Genomic DNA, 15,172 nt, shown 5'->3' with positions numbered 1-15,172 from the left:
GTTTTCACGTCCTGGCCAGCGTTTACTGATAAGGGACTTGGAAACTTTGTCAAAAAGTTGAAGGAGAAATGAAACTCCTTATTCTCATTTACATGTGTAGTTAGGTTACCCTAATTAAAGAAAAAAATTTAAATTTACAGCACTAACATTAGTTTTCTCACCTTGTAAGGTTCTCTTCATATCCTTTGCCTGTTCTGTTAGAAGGTTTTTCTCCCATCGGCTTACCGTGTTTTACAGAAATTACCCTCTGGTTATTAATCCTTTCAAGCACCGAACAGCTAATGCAGCTGCTAGTGCAGTTCCATTTCTTTCTTTCTTTAGTGCGTCGCCAAGCCTGGGAACCACACCCAGCCGTCTTACGTTAGAGCGCTGCTCTACCACTGAGCTACAGCCTTAACCCCCCCTTTTTTAAGTTTACATTTATTTGCTTTTTCATATGTGGGTGGGGAGTGGGTGTGTTCACACGTGTGCCAAGAGCATCTGTGAGAGGACAGGCCCTCTGTAAGCTGTCAGAGCACAGCTTAAAGCTGCTTCTCCCCCTTCAGCGTGAGCTCCTGGGGCTGAACTCCTGGTGGAACACAGGGTGGCATTTCAGCGTTTCACCGTGTGCAACATCGATCAGGACCACAGGCGATTCAGTGGTTCAAACCTTCACCATTTCTTAGTGTCTGGATTGCCCAAGATGGCTTGACTAAGGCCTCAGGCATGCTAGGCGAGCACTCCGGACCCACATCCCCAGCCCTCTGCTGGCTGTGTTGAGATACTCAATAAACTGTAGCCAAAGTTTACCCTGTTTTTTCTGGAAGAATTTTAAGATGATTCCACTGGAGTCTACCATCTCAGGAGTCATTTTCTACCTCTTACAGATGCTCAGGTATATCTCTCTCCGCCTTTTGTAGGCTAAGGATATAACTGTTATCAGTGTTTACTTTTTTTTTTTTTTTTTTTTGAGACAAGAATGTCTGTAACTTAGGGTGGTCTGAAGCTTGCACTGCATCCCAGCAAGCAGTGTTCTTGCCTCAGCTTTCCAAGTGCTGGGTTATCCTATTCATGAATGGAGTCTAATTTTAAAGTTACTTTTTGTTTTTTTACCATTTACTTGTTAGTTACACTTAATTTTAAGTGGTTGCCGTAAGTTAGAGAGTATCTAGACAGGGTCTTTGTGCTGGTTTAGGTTTTTTTGTTTGTTTGTTTGTTTTGTCTACTTGACATATGTTCCAGTCCTTTAGGAAGAGGGGGTCTCGGGAGAATGCCTCTTGCACAGTGGTTCTAATGTTCCTAAGGTTCATAATCTTATGTTGTGGTGACCACTAACCATAAAATTATTTCTGTTGCTGTTTCTTTACTGTAATTTTGCTACTGTTAGGAACTGTAAAATCTGTGCTTTCCAGTGGTCTTAGGCACTCGCTGTGGGAAGGTTGTTGGAGATGCCGGCAGATTGGCTGGTAGGCAGGGCTGTTGGGCATTTCCTTGATTGAAGATTGATGTGGGAGAGCCCAACCCTCGGTGCTCCTTTCTGGGCAGGCGGTCCTGGGTTGTATAAGGAAGCAGATTGAGCAAGCCATGGGGAGCAAGCCAGTGGGCAGCAGTCCTCTGTTTTAGTTCTCACCTCCAGATTCCTACTTTGAGTTCCTGCCCTGACTTCCCTTTGTGAGGCGCTGTGACATGGTGTAAGCCAAATAAACCATTTGTCCCCACATTTCTTTCGGTCGTGTTTATCACAGCAGTAAAAAGCGAACTAGGACAGTCTTTTCTATGTAGCCCACTCCCTGGTGTCAAAACCAACCTCTTCCTGCCTCTGCCTCCTGAGTGCTAAGATTTATTTCTAAGTGTGCCACCATCATGGCTACCACAGCTGGTTTTTGTAACTGGGTTTCTCTTTGTAGCCCTGGCTGTCCTGGAAATCACTCTGTAGACCAGGCTTATCCCAAACTCAGATCCTCCTGCCTCTGCCTCCTTTATGCTGGGACTGAAGGAGTGAGCCACCACCCAGCAGTATGTGTTTCATTTTACCATTCTGCTTTACAGTAGTTATTCTAGGCCTGGTGCTGGTGGTGGCACAAGCCTTTAATCTCATCTCTGGAGGCAGAGGCAGGTTGATCTTTGTGAGTTCAAGGTTAGCCCAGTCTACAGTCGGAGTTTCAGGATAGCCAGGGCTGCACAGAGAAACTGTATCTCGAGACACAATTAGTTATTGTACTTCGCAGGAGCTGGAGAAATGGCTCAGCAGTTAACAATACTTGCTGCTCTTGCAGAGGATCTTTTTCTTTTTAAATTATATCCGGGGCTAGGAAGATGGCTCAGCAAGTACAGACTAAAGACATTTGCTCCCAAGCCCGGTGACTGTAGTTTGATCCCTGGGACCCATAGGTAATAAGGAGAGAACTACATGTTATTCCCTGACTTCCACACATGCCTTATGGCACCACATCCCCCCCCCCCCATACAAAATAAATAATGAAAAAAAAGTCTAGAAAATTGTATCTACAGAACTTTTCCTTTGCCATTATTACGCAAACAATACTGTATAGCAACTATTCACCTGTCGTTTGCATGTGTTAGTGTCACTGAGTAATCTAGTGATGACAGAGTATACGAGAAGGCACACGGAGGCTCTGCAGAAATACATCGGCACTTTAGACAAGAGCCTGAGCATCCATGGGGCTTGGGATGCGTGGGGGGTGGTTCTGAAGCTAGTCACCCCAGGTGGTCAGTGACAACTGTGTAATGTGCCATCTGAAGCCTTGGGGACCCTCTTGGGCCTTCTGTATTCTATTTCACATTTTTCAGGAGTTAACTTTCTGTTTCTCTGTATTTTATTTCTTACTAGGATGTGCTTAATTGTTTCTGTAATTGTATGTACTCTTTTGTATTTCAAGATTACCAATTGTGTATTTAAACATCAGTGTGATATTCTGTAATCAGATTTAATTTTGTTATGAACTTCACATAGAAAAGATTGCTATCATCTGTGTCCATACTGCCTTGAACTGGTCTGATCTCAGAAGCTGAATGGGTCAGGCCCGGTTGGTACTTGGATAGAAGAAGGATTGCTTCCCCAAAACAGTGTTAAATATTTTACATTTTCTTCAATAAATGGCTATTCTCTTTATAAAATGTCTTGTTTGGGTTTTTTTGTTTGTTTGTTTTTGTTTTTTTGAGACAGGTTTCATCGTGTATCTCTGTCTAACTTGGAACACAATAGGTAGACCAGGCTGGCCTTGAACTCAGAGCTGCCTGCCTTTGCTGGGGTTAAAGGCACTTGCCAATATGCCTGGTTACAAAAACATGTTGTAGGCTCAGGATTATAGCTGGGTGGTAGAATATTTGCCTACCATGTAAAAGGGTTCAGGTCAAATTCTCAGTACCCATTCCCCCAAATTATATATGATGTTATTATTTACTTTTTATTTTAAAAGCAGTGTGAATAAAATAAGTTATTTGAAATGTGTTTTGCTTTTCAGTAGAGCTGGTCTTCCATCTCCCAAGAGCTGGGATTATAGGTGTGTACCACCATACCCAGTCTCATTTTTATAAATGACTGAAAAGAAAACCTCTGGATAAAAACTAACCATGCCTTCCCAGTTTCTTATAGCCTTATTTATCAATTACTGAGATAAGTATATGAAAATATTTCATTTTTAAATTTTTTTTCTCATAGTTCTATAAGTTCTTTTTTGCTTTATATATATGCTTTTTGAGGCCATGTTAGGTACATTAAGCTTATTTTCCCTTTGATATTGTGACCTATTATATCCTAGTGATTAGAGCCTCTGGCATCAGAGCCTGCTGTGTCTAGTAGTGTTCGTGCTCTGGCTTTTTGTTGGCTCGTGTTTGCTGATGTCTTCCCTCCTCATCCATTGATTAACTTTGAACTATTTTACGTACTCAGATTTCAGTCATCTGTCTTACGGACAGTTCTGTGCGAGATGCTAAGCATCATTTTGCCCTTATCTGGGAATCAAGGCAGAGGACAAAAGATTTAAAGTACCCCACTTTTTAATTTCCTGTGGTCCCATGAAATGGGCCAGAGCTCAGGAGCATGGTCATTGTCCAGGACTGGCCAGTCACCGACCTGTGACAGCAGATGTGAAGCCTAGCACTGGCCATGTGATCTTTTCTAGTCTCTTAGGAAGTGGGCACACTTAAGACACAGAAACATGTTGAGATGTTAAGGTGGGGGCGTTGCTTCTAGCCCTACCCAGCTCCTCTCGAGCCCTGGTAGCACACTAACTAGGTAGGAGCCAAGTGCCTTAACCTGCTGAGCCATCTTGCTGACCCTTTTACTTTGTCTCTTTTTCTTAGATCAAGCAGGCTTCTTTCCTTCCTTTATGGGGAGGGCGGGTATAGGTGTGCAGTGACCTTTATTGATGCTATTCAGGAGAGTAGGGCTCCCTAAGCCCCTTCTCTTCTGGGGGGTCTGGGTTGGAAACTGAGGAGACATGCCCAGTTGGGACAGGGACCTCTCTCTCTCTCTCTCTCTCTCTCTCTCTCTCTCTCTCTCATGTTCTTGCTGGGATGAGTGGTTCAGGACTTCTTGGAGGCCTTCGAAGGTCATGAGGCCCACCATCTTGTTGCTATAGCTGTATTCATCGTCGTACCAGGAAATGAGCTTTACAGAATTATCATTGAGAGCAATGCCAACCATCCTGGGAGCAATGTCTTCCATCAGAGTTGGAAGGAAGACTAGGTCTCACTCTGAAAGTTACAGGAGACAACCTGGCCCTGAGTATAGCCAGGGATGCCCTTCAGTGGGTCCTCCCGTGCCTGCAGGCTAAGTTGTTGGTAGTGCAGGAAGCTCTGCTGACAGTCTTGATGTCGTTATGCTTAGCAGCTTTCTCTACGTGGCATGTCAGATCCATAATGGACACTCTGGGGGTGGGATCATGGAAGACCATGCCAGTGAGCTTCCCACTCAGTGCTGGGATGGCCTCGCCCGCAGCTTTGGCAGCATCAGTGGATGCAGGGATGATGTTCTGGGCAGTCCCCTAGCCATTGTGCCACAGCTTTCCAGAGGGGCAATCCACAGTCTTCTGGGTGGCAGTGATAGTAGGGACTGTGGTCACGAGTCTCAGCAATGACAAGAGTTGCTGTGGATGACCTTGGCCAGCGGGCGAGGCTGTTGGCAGTGCTTGAAGCATTGCTGACGGCCTTGAGTGGAGCGTGACTTCTTATGGTTCACACCCATCAAAGCATGGGGAATCAGCAGAAGGGGCAGAGATGATGACACTTTTGGCTCCGCCCTTCAAGCGGGCCCTGGCCTTCTCCAGTAGACTCCACAGCATGGCCAGCACCAGCAGAAGCACGTGGCCTCCCATCGAGGACAAGTTCCCTGTGCTCAGCCGAGACCTGTGCCCTTGAACTTGGTGTGGGTAGTCACACCAGAACATGTGACCCTGTAGCTGAGCTCAGTGAAGGGCTCGTTGATGGCAATAAGAATCATCTTGTCAGAGTTGAAGGCAGCCCTGGTAGCCTTGTGCCCAATATGACCAAATCGGTTGGTCCACCTCGACCTTCACCATCATGGTCTCACTGCACAGGAAAATGTGGCTGGTGCTGAGGAGCAGAGGGCCTTTTTCTTTTTCTCTTTTCTTTCTTTCTTTCCCTCCCTCCCTCCCTCTTTTTCTTCCTTGTGTGTGTGTGTAACTCTGGCTGTCCTGGAACTTGCTCTGTAGACCAGGCTGGCCTCAAACTCACAGATCTCCCTGCCTCTGCCTCCCAAGCGCATGTGTTATCACACCTGGCTGCTGTTGCTGCTGCTTCTTCCTTCTTCTTCCTCCTTCTCTTCCTCCTCCTACTCTTCCTCTACTTCCTTCCCCTCCTTCTCTTCCTTTTTTTTTAAAAAAAAAAAAAAAACAATAACAACAATAACAACAAAAACCAGGGTCTCACTATGCTCCCCAGGCTGCCTGGAACTCAACAGATCGCCCCTGCCTCTGCCTCTGAGTGTTGGGATTAAATGCATGAGCAAACCATGTTCAATGAAGCAGGTTTTCTTCATATTTTTTTTTCTTCTAGGAGCCATTCTGCTGTTCTTTTAGTGGTGTGAGTAAACATTTTAAATTGTATGGTTGACTTGGAAAGTCTAAGACCTGCTTCACTGGGTATGGTGGCAGATAACCCAGTAATCCCAGCACTGAGCAGAGACAGAAGCAGGTGGATCTTTGCGAGTTTGAGGCCAGCCTGGTCTTCGTAGTGCGCTCCAGGCTAGCCAGTGTTACACAGTGAGACCCTGTCTCAGAAAAGTCTAAATGAAATTGGTTATCTGTCTTTTTAATTCTTTTTAGAAGTTTAATTTTATTAAAAATATTGTTTTTTAGATAGAGGTTCATATAGCCCAGGCTAGTATTAAATTTACTCTGTACTGAGAATGGCCATAAATCCCTACTTTTTCCTTCTTCGTACGAGATTACAGAAGTACCAGAGCTCCTGACATTGCTGACCTCTGCTTGAACTCACAGGAACCGTAGAATTCATTCATTTAAATCACCCCCATCTTACATTTTTATTTTCTTAAATATTTATTTATTTATGAGCGTGTCTGTGTGAGTTTATGTTCATCCTATGCATGCAAATGCTGGGAAAGGCAAGAAGAGAGCATCGGATCCCCTCGGAACTGGAGTTACAGGTGGGCAGTTAGGAGTTGCCTGATGTGGGTGCTGGGAACAGAATTCAGGTCCTCTAAAGTCCTCTAGGTTTTGCTGTTAATAGATTTCCACTTATCATTTTATTTAGTCTTCATTCTAGGTTCTTTCTTCATCTATCTTTGATGTAACTGTAGTTAGCACTCAGTATTTGTGGATTTAGACATAAAATACTTTATAAAAACAGTCACTTCTCCCTAAATAATACGTCAACTGTTTGCATAGCACTTACATTGTAGTAGATGTTAGTAGTGATTGATGTGATTTTTAAGCTGTCTGGGAGGATGTACGTAGCTTATACACAGATGCTCTGGGGTAAGGGCTTGGTTCCCCTTGCCAGTACTGATGAACGACCATGATTCGTTCAACTATTGGTGGTTCTGCAGGCCATTAATTTTTAACGATTTATTTATTATATATAATGTTCTGCCTGCATATACACCTTCGCACCAGAAGAGGGCACTCGTCACAAGTGGCTGTGAGCCACGATGTGGTTGCTTGGAATATGAACTCAAGACCTCTGGAAGAGCAGACGGTGATCGGTGATCTTAACCTCCGAGCCATCTCTCCAGCCCTCCCCCACTCCATCCCCCGTTACCATGTGTCCTGGCTAGCTTTATGGCAGCTTGACATAAGCTAAAGTCATCTGAAATGAGGGAATCTCAATTGAGAAAATGTCTTCATAAGACCCAGATGTAAGACATTTTCTTTATTAGTGATTGATGGGGAAAGGCCCAGCACATTGTGGGCGGGGCCACCCCGGGCTGGTGGTCCTTCCTGAGTTCTATAAGAAAGCAGGCTGAGCAAAGCACGAGGGACAAGCCAGGAAGCAGCACCCCTCCGTGACCTCTGCATCAGCTCCTGCCTCCAGGTTCCTTCCTTGTTTAAGTTCCTGTTCTGGCTTCCCTCAGTGATTGGCTACAATGTGAAATTGTAGGCCAGATCAACCCTTTCTTCCTTAACTTGGTTTTTAGTTATTGTGTTTCATCGTAGCACTAGAAACCCTAACTCAGACCCTGTACTTTTACTTGCAGAAATACCTTATTTACTTGTTTATGCAACATATTCTCACTTTTTAGTTCTGGGCAGCCGGGAACTCTGCATATAGACCAGGCTGGCCTCAAATTCAGAGATCTACCTGCCACTGCCCCCCGGTTTCTAGGATTAAAGGTGTGGCCTATCATGACTGGCTAGAAATTGCCCCCCCCCCCTGTAATTCTGTATTTGTTTTCATAGTGTGCCAATTTCCTTAAAGTTTGGTGAATATATGTATGTATGTAATTGAGAATTTCACATTGTATTTTGATCATATTCTCACTCCCCAGCTCCTTTCGAATCCATCCCTAATCCCGTGCTTGCCCAACTTTGTGTCCTCAATTAAAAAAAAAAAAAAAAATCCCAGTCCATTTACCGCTGGCTGTATCCTTTTTGGTGTGTGGCCATCCACTGTGGTGTGTTTAACTCACCAGGGACCACACCCTTAAAGAAAGCCGACCGTCCCCCTTCCTGGGCCAACCACTTTGTAGTTCCTTATTCTCTGCTCCTTGACCAAATGTGGGTCTCTGTGTTAATCGCCATAGTCTAAAAAAAAGCTTCTCTGATGAGGTTTCAGATACAGCAATCTGAGAGTAACAAGTCATTAGAAGTCAGTTTAACACTATGTCCCTTTAGTGGGGTAGTAGTAGCTTCTCTCCTAGAGCCCCCTCCGTGTGTGTGTGTTTGTGTGTGTGTGTAGCCCTGGCTGTCCTGGAACTCCCTCTGGAGACCAGGCTGGCCTCAGACTCAGAGATCTGCCTGCCTCTGCCTCCCGAGTGCGGAGATTAAAGGTGTGCGCCACCACTGCCTGGCTTAGCCACAAGTACAAGTGTGTGCTCCTGATAACAGTGCCGGGCATAGGTTCCATCTTGTGGATCGGGCCTTACATCTAAGCAGAAAGGGGTTGGTTACTCTCACGACACCCATGCCACTAATTCACCAGAGTACATGTCTTACCATGAACATTTTTTTAAAACTTTTTATTTAATGTGCATTGATGTTTGGCCTGCATGTATGTCTGTATGAGGGTGCCAGGTGCCCTAGACCTGGAGTTATGAGACAGCTGTGAGCTGCCATATGGGTGCTGGGAATTGAACCCAGATCCTCTGGAAGAGCAGCCAGTGCTCTCAATCACCCAGCCCTCTCTCCCGAGCCCTTACCAGGCTGATTTTGATGGTAGTTCGCAGGGTTCACAGTTGCATGATGTTGTTAAGGGTTAGGGATTTCTGTTGCGTGTGCATTTTCTACTGTTAGTTTTAGACCCTCTAAACATGTCATATTATCTTTAGGAGTAAGTTTATATGGATTTGAGTTCTTGGCTACTTAATCATGCTGTTACTGTTCCTCATTAATGGTAGACTGTTTATTTCTGGTTTTGGGATGTGTGATTGTGTATTTATGTTGAGCAGGGCTTGAGTTCTGCTTTTGGGGGTTATTCCTCCCGTTGCTGAGCCTGCTTTACCTGGAAACCTCAGTTTCTATCATTGTTCTCTGTCGAGTTTTTATGTGTGTTTATTAACCCCTCAGGTAATGTAAATGCCAGTCCCTAACCTGCTAGGCATGGTACTCGTAGCTACAAGCTCTGGTTTTAAATTCTCGAGGAGAACTCAGCTCTTGCCATGGCCAGAGCCCGGCTTGAGAGGGACAAGCTTTTGTCATCTGTGGCAACCACGTTGCTCGACCACTTGCACCTCAGTTTAAGATTTGCCACTCAGCTGCCGCACAGGGAAGGCTCCTCCGGAGAACACCATTGGGACGTGCCTTGGTTTTTGTGACCTGCTTGACAGGGACAGAGTAGCTAGGGGTCAGGGCTGATCATTTCTCTCCAGCGTGGGGCCCCTTCAGTCGGAAACATTAGCTCTAGAGCCTCTTGTTGGGCTGGTGGAAACTGCCAGCTCTGTATCCTGCTGTGTTCCTGATTTCCAATCCTGTGGCCTCTCCCCTTCTTTTCACAAGTGTCCCACCTGCAGTGTGGCCTGTGATGGAGCCTGTGAAATCCTGCCCCTCTTCCTTTGAAACTTGTGTTTCAAATTGTCTCAGCTTTTGTTTCCCAGAGGGTCCACCTTCACATAGTGTTACAGTGCCAGGATGTGTGTGTGTGTGTGTGTGTGTGTGTGTGTGTGTGTGTGTGTGTGTGATTAATTAATGATTTGTTGACTTTACATCCCAACTGCAGTTTTCCCTTCTTTCTCTCCTCCCAGTCCTTCCCTCCACCTGCCTTCTCCTTCTATCCACTCCTCCCTTTCTCTTTAGAAAAGGGGAGTCCTCCCACAGATATCAACCTGCTTTGGATATCAAGTTGCAGTAAGACTTGGTGCCTCTTCTCTTGTTGAGACTGGACAAGGCAGCTAAGTTAGGGGAAAGGGGTCCAAAGGCAGGCAACAGTCAGAGACAGCCTCTCCTTGTGCGTTAGGAGTCCCACATGAAGACCCAGCTGCATAACTGTTACATATGCGCAGAGGGCCTAGGTCTGTCCCATGCATGCTCTCTGCTTGGTGGTTCAGTCTCTGTGAGCCCCTATGAGCCCAGGTTCGTTGATTCTGTAGGTTTTCTTGTGGTGTCTTTGACCCCTCTGGCTCTTACAATCCTTCCTCCTCCTCTTCCTAAGGATTCTCAAAGCTCCCCATGTTTGCCTGTGGGTCTCGGCATCTGTTTCCACCCGTTGGCTGAGCACAGCCTCTCTGATGACGAGGGTGCTCCGATGGGCTCCTGCTTGCAGGCATAGCAGAGTGTCATCAACGGGTCAGGGGTGGGCTCCCTCTCCCGGCCTGGGTCTCAAGCTGGACCAGTTGGCCAGTCCCTCCCTCTATTTTTTCTTCCTCTTTACCCCAGCACATCTTGCAGGCAGGACAATTGTAGGTCGAAGGTTTTGTGCCTGGGTTGGTGTCCCAAGATTGGAAGTCTTGCCTGTTTACAGGAGATGGCTGGTTCAGGCTCCGTATCCCCCGTTGCTTGGAGTCTTAGCTAGGGTCACCCTCGTAGATCCTGGGAGTTTCCATTGCCCTATGTTTCTAGCTCACCCTGGAGATGCCCTCAGCTCTAGTCGTCTTCCTCTGTGCTCTTCTCCACCTTCCCTCTGCCTGGATTCTCCTGAACCTAGCCCACCCCTGCCCCACTCCCATGATGTCTATTTTATTTTCCTTTCTCAGTGAGATTCAAGTGTGCCCCCTCAAGCCCCCCTTGTTGCTTAGCTTTTTTGGGCCTGTGGATTGTAGCATGTCTGTCTTTTACTTTTCAGCAAATATCTACTTAAAAGTCACTGCACAACACGTTTTTCATTCCGCCTCTCGATTACCTCACTCGGGATGATCTTTTCTAGTTCCATCCATTTGCCAGCAAATTTCATGATTTCATTGTCTTTAATAGTTGACTAATACTCCGTTGTATAATTTTAACACATTAAAAAAATCTGTTCTTCGGTTGAGGAATATCTAGGTTGTTTCTAGTTTCTGACTACTATGAATAAAGCTGCTATGAGCAGAGTTGAGCAAGTGTCCTTGTGATATGACGGAACATGGACATGTACCCAGGAGTGTTATAGCGGGATCTTAAGGTAGATTTGTTAGCACTGCTTTTTATTTGTTTGTATGTGCAGAAGTGTTATAGCTGAGTCTTTTTTTGAAGATTTATTTATTATATATACAATATTCTGTCTGCATGTACACCTGCACACCAGAAGGCACCAGAGCTCCTTATAGATGGTTGTGAGCCAGCATGTGGTTGCTGGGAATTGAACTCAGGACCTCTGGAAGAGCAGCCAGTGCTCTTAACCTCTGAGCCATCTCTACAGCCCTATAGCACTGCTTTTTAAACTCTATTTTATTTTGTTTTCTTTACTTTCCTTCTCCACCCCCATCTCTTCCTACACCAGGTAGGAGAGACGGTTAGGGGGGAGAAGGGATGTAGTTTGCTTTGGTTACTTGCTGCTGGTTAGGGTCATCGGGTTCCCTGGGGCAAGTCCAATCTTTGTTTCAGGAGATCTCTGACTTCTCGTCAGATGGCAGCAACAGCAACCAGGAGCAGCAGCAGCATTCTCAGAGCTCCCTTTCTCTCTAGGCTCTGGCATCTTCTCTCTCCAGAGTCCTCAATTAAACTATCTGCCACTGGCAAAGAGCCCCTCTCTGAGCCTACACGAGGTGTGGACAATCTGAATCAGCCCCAAGTTTCACACCTGGGATTAAAACAAAAACAGGTTTACAATAACATAACTGAGTTTTTTGTTTGTTTGTTTTTTCGAGACAGGGTTTCTCTGTGTAGCCTTGGCTGTCCTGGACTCGCTTTGTAGACCAGACTGGCCTCAAACTCACAGAGATCTGCCTGCCTGTCCCTCCCAGAGGGCTGGGATTACAGGTGTGCACCACCATGCCTGGTTTCACAACTGAGTTTTAAAGACACCAAAACTTCTACTACAGAGATCTATTCCCAATTTTCTGAGAAACTGCCAGATTGATTAAGGGAGTGTTTTTGAACATGTGTGTATGCTGATGGCAAGGCTTTCAAGCTTTTGGTGGAGTCTGATTTTGCCTTGGACCTACAGCTTTGCCCTTCTCTAGACCCAATCAACACCAGGTAGGTTCAACAGGGACTTCTGTGATTTTAACTTAGGTGTGCAGCTGTCTTCATTTTGGGCATATAAGTTTTCCATTTTATTCTTACCTTTGTATTTGAAAGCATGTTTATTAAGATTTTTTTATAATTTATTTATTTTTAAATGTGTGTTGGTGTTTTGCCTGTATATATGTCTGTCTGAGGGTGTCAGAGCTTCTGGAACTGGAGTTTCAGACAGTTATGAGCTGCCATGTGGTTGCTGGGACTTGAACCCCAGTCCTCTAGAAGAGTAGCCAGTACTCTTAAGCCATCTTCTACTAAGCCATCTTCCCAGCCCCTGTTTATCAAGTTTTATTCAGAATTTCAAGATCTGTATATCAGCAATATGTTTGGGTCCTACAGTTAACAGTATCTATATTTATTACTTAATTTTTTTTTTTAGATTTATGTATGAATATTTTTGCTTACATGTATATATCTGTACCATGTGCACATGTGGTCTTCATAGAGGTCAGAAGAGGCTGTCAGATCTGTCAGAACTGGAGCTTTGGATGGGTGTGAGCTACCATGAGAATTCTGAGAGTTAAAGTTAGGTCCTCTGCAAGACCTAGTGCCCCCAACCACGGAGCTTTCTCTCCTGGTTTTGAAATGGCCTCATTCAGTGGTCTTGGAAAACTTTTCACGTAGCTTAGCCAGCCTCACACTCAAAGCGACTCCTGTGCCTCAGCTCCCAAATGCCGAATTAACATATGTGAAGTACTACATCCTGCATTTTTTCTACTTCTTTGAAAATAACAGAAATTATTTGAGAGTATATATTAATGTATAAATGGTCTTAATATTTTTAAACAATAATATAGACATTGTAGGATAATTTGACAATTACACCCAAATTAGGAACTCTGTCTTACAGTTGTGAGAGAGAAGAGGCCTTCTTTCCTAAGCCTCTTGCCTTGTTTTTAAATGGACGACTTCCCCAAGGTAGGGAAGGGTTGGATGAGGTGACAGATGGAGTCCACACAGGAGTCTGGGAGAAAGGCAGGGCTGGTGTCAGCTCCGCTTGCAGAGACCTAGGTGGCTGCACGATTCTTTGAGCCAAGCTCCAAGGGGAGGTAGGAATGTGCCAAGTGGACTGGGGACAAGGGGAAGGTGGATGTTTGCAGTGGCCATGGCATGGAGTTCAGGGGAGAGCCAGTGGCTCAGTTTGTCTAGGGTAAGGTATGAATGGAACACAGGAAAGAACAAGGAAGCCTCTCCCCCATTCCCTGTGAGGGGTTAGAAGTGCTATGCTGAAACCAGCGGATAATGGAGAGTGCTTTCAACCAGGGAGCAGAAATGAAACGAACAGGTTTCCCAAGCAGAAGAATCACCCTGGAACAATGTAAGAGATGCAATGGGTCCTTGATGGTAGTGACAGATTCTGGGGCCCAGAAGACCTTCAGTGATGTAAAAGAGTTAAGTGTTTAAAAACAAACAAACAAACAAACAATGGGTTTGGAGATATGGTTTAGCAGCTGAAAGCATTTGCTGCTGTTGTAAAGCACTGAGGTTGGATTCCCAGAACCAGTGTGGTGCTCACTAGGGCTTGCAATCCCAGTTCCAGGGGATCCAGCACCTCCTGCTGCTGCACACACATGCTACATATGAACTCTCTGTCACACATACACACACACACACACACACACACACACACATACACGGAACTTTAAAAAAGTAACTGACGTTACTCTTCAATTGCTTGTCTTTTTGTACAGGGTCTCATTATGAAAAGCCCTGGCTTGCTTGATACTCACTATTGTAGATCAGGTTGGCTTTGATTTGCAGTGACCCTCCTGCCTCTGCCTTCTGGCTGATGGCATGATAGGAATGTGCCACCATACCTGGCTCATGGTATTTGATGTTACTGATATGGTTAGAATGCGGTTTGGCCCATCTTGTCTTTTGTGATCTGGCAAGTGGCACCCAGCCGGGATGGAGAAATCCTATAGCCAGGCTCTGGTTATTAGTCTGTCATTGAGAGTGTGGGCTACGTGCAGGAGTGGAGGGGTTGGGGTAGAGATTAAGAGTGTGGGGTATGGGCAGGAGTGGGGGAGGGGCTGGAGGTTAACCCAGGGTACGGTGAACTGGGTAGGACGTCCTGCTGGCTTTCAGATACTGGAGACATCTAGTGAAGTGAAGGAAGAGGTCGAGTTGACCAAATGTTAGGCACTGACGGGATTCTCCATCATGGGCCTGGTGGACCCATCCCATTTGTCTCATTCTTAAGTCCTTCATGGAAAAAACAGGAAGTGAAAAAATTGAATGCATCTTTATTCTTAATTATGTGTATCTGTGTGGGAGCGTGTGCTCATGAGTTCAGGTGTCTTCAGAGGCCAGGCCATTAGATCCACCAGAACAATTACAGGAGGCTCACAGCACCTAACCTAAGTGCCAGGAATTGAACTTGGATCCTCTGATCCAATTAAGAGCAGAGCATGCTCTTAATTCCTGAGCCATTTCCCCAGCCCAATTTTTTTCTTTACCTTAAAAAGGTATGAGAGAGATGACAAAAATGTGAGGTAAATACCAACGGTTAGCCCTGGGTGGGAGTATGGCAAAAATGCTCGTGGAAGCAGCAGGGCCAGGATTCAGCTAGAGGCAGTGCGCCTGTTTAGGCAAGGAAGGGCTTACATTAGTTTTCTTGATATGCCAGTTTTCTGAGTTTCCTATCTTCCCGAATACCATCTCAAACCAAACTATGTAAAACTTGTTCACAGTCTGTGGCAAAGAGATTTAATATGTTTCGACCCCCCCCCCCCCCCCAAGCCAGTTTATCTCCAGGGAGCCAAACTTCCCTGAACTCACCCACCCATAGTTCCCAAGGTGGCCAAGCCCTATGGGGGTTGAGAAAGCTTACTGGAGGTGTTTAGAGGCAGCAGGGAAAATGAAGAATGTCTAAGAATGGA

This window comes from Psammomys obesus, unplaced genomic scaffold, assembly GCF_907164565.1.
Source record: "Psammomys obesus unplaced genomic scaffold, mPsaObe1.curated_primary_1811, whole genome shotgun sequence".
NCBI classification, from domain to species: Eukaryota; Metazoa; Chordata; class Mammalia; order Rodentia; family Muridae; genus Psammomys; species Psammomys obesus.
This window is presented reverse-complemented; position numbering follows the sequence as displayed.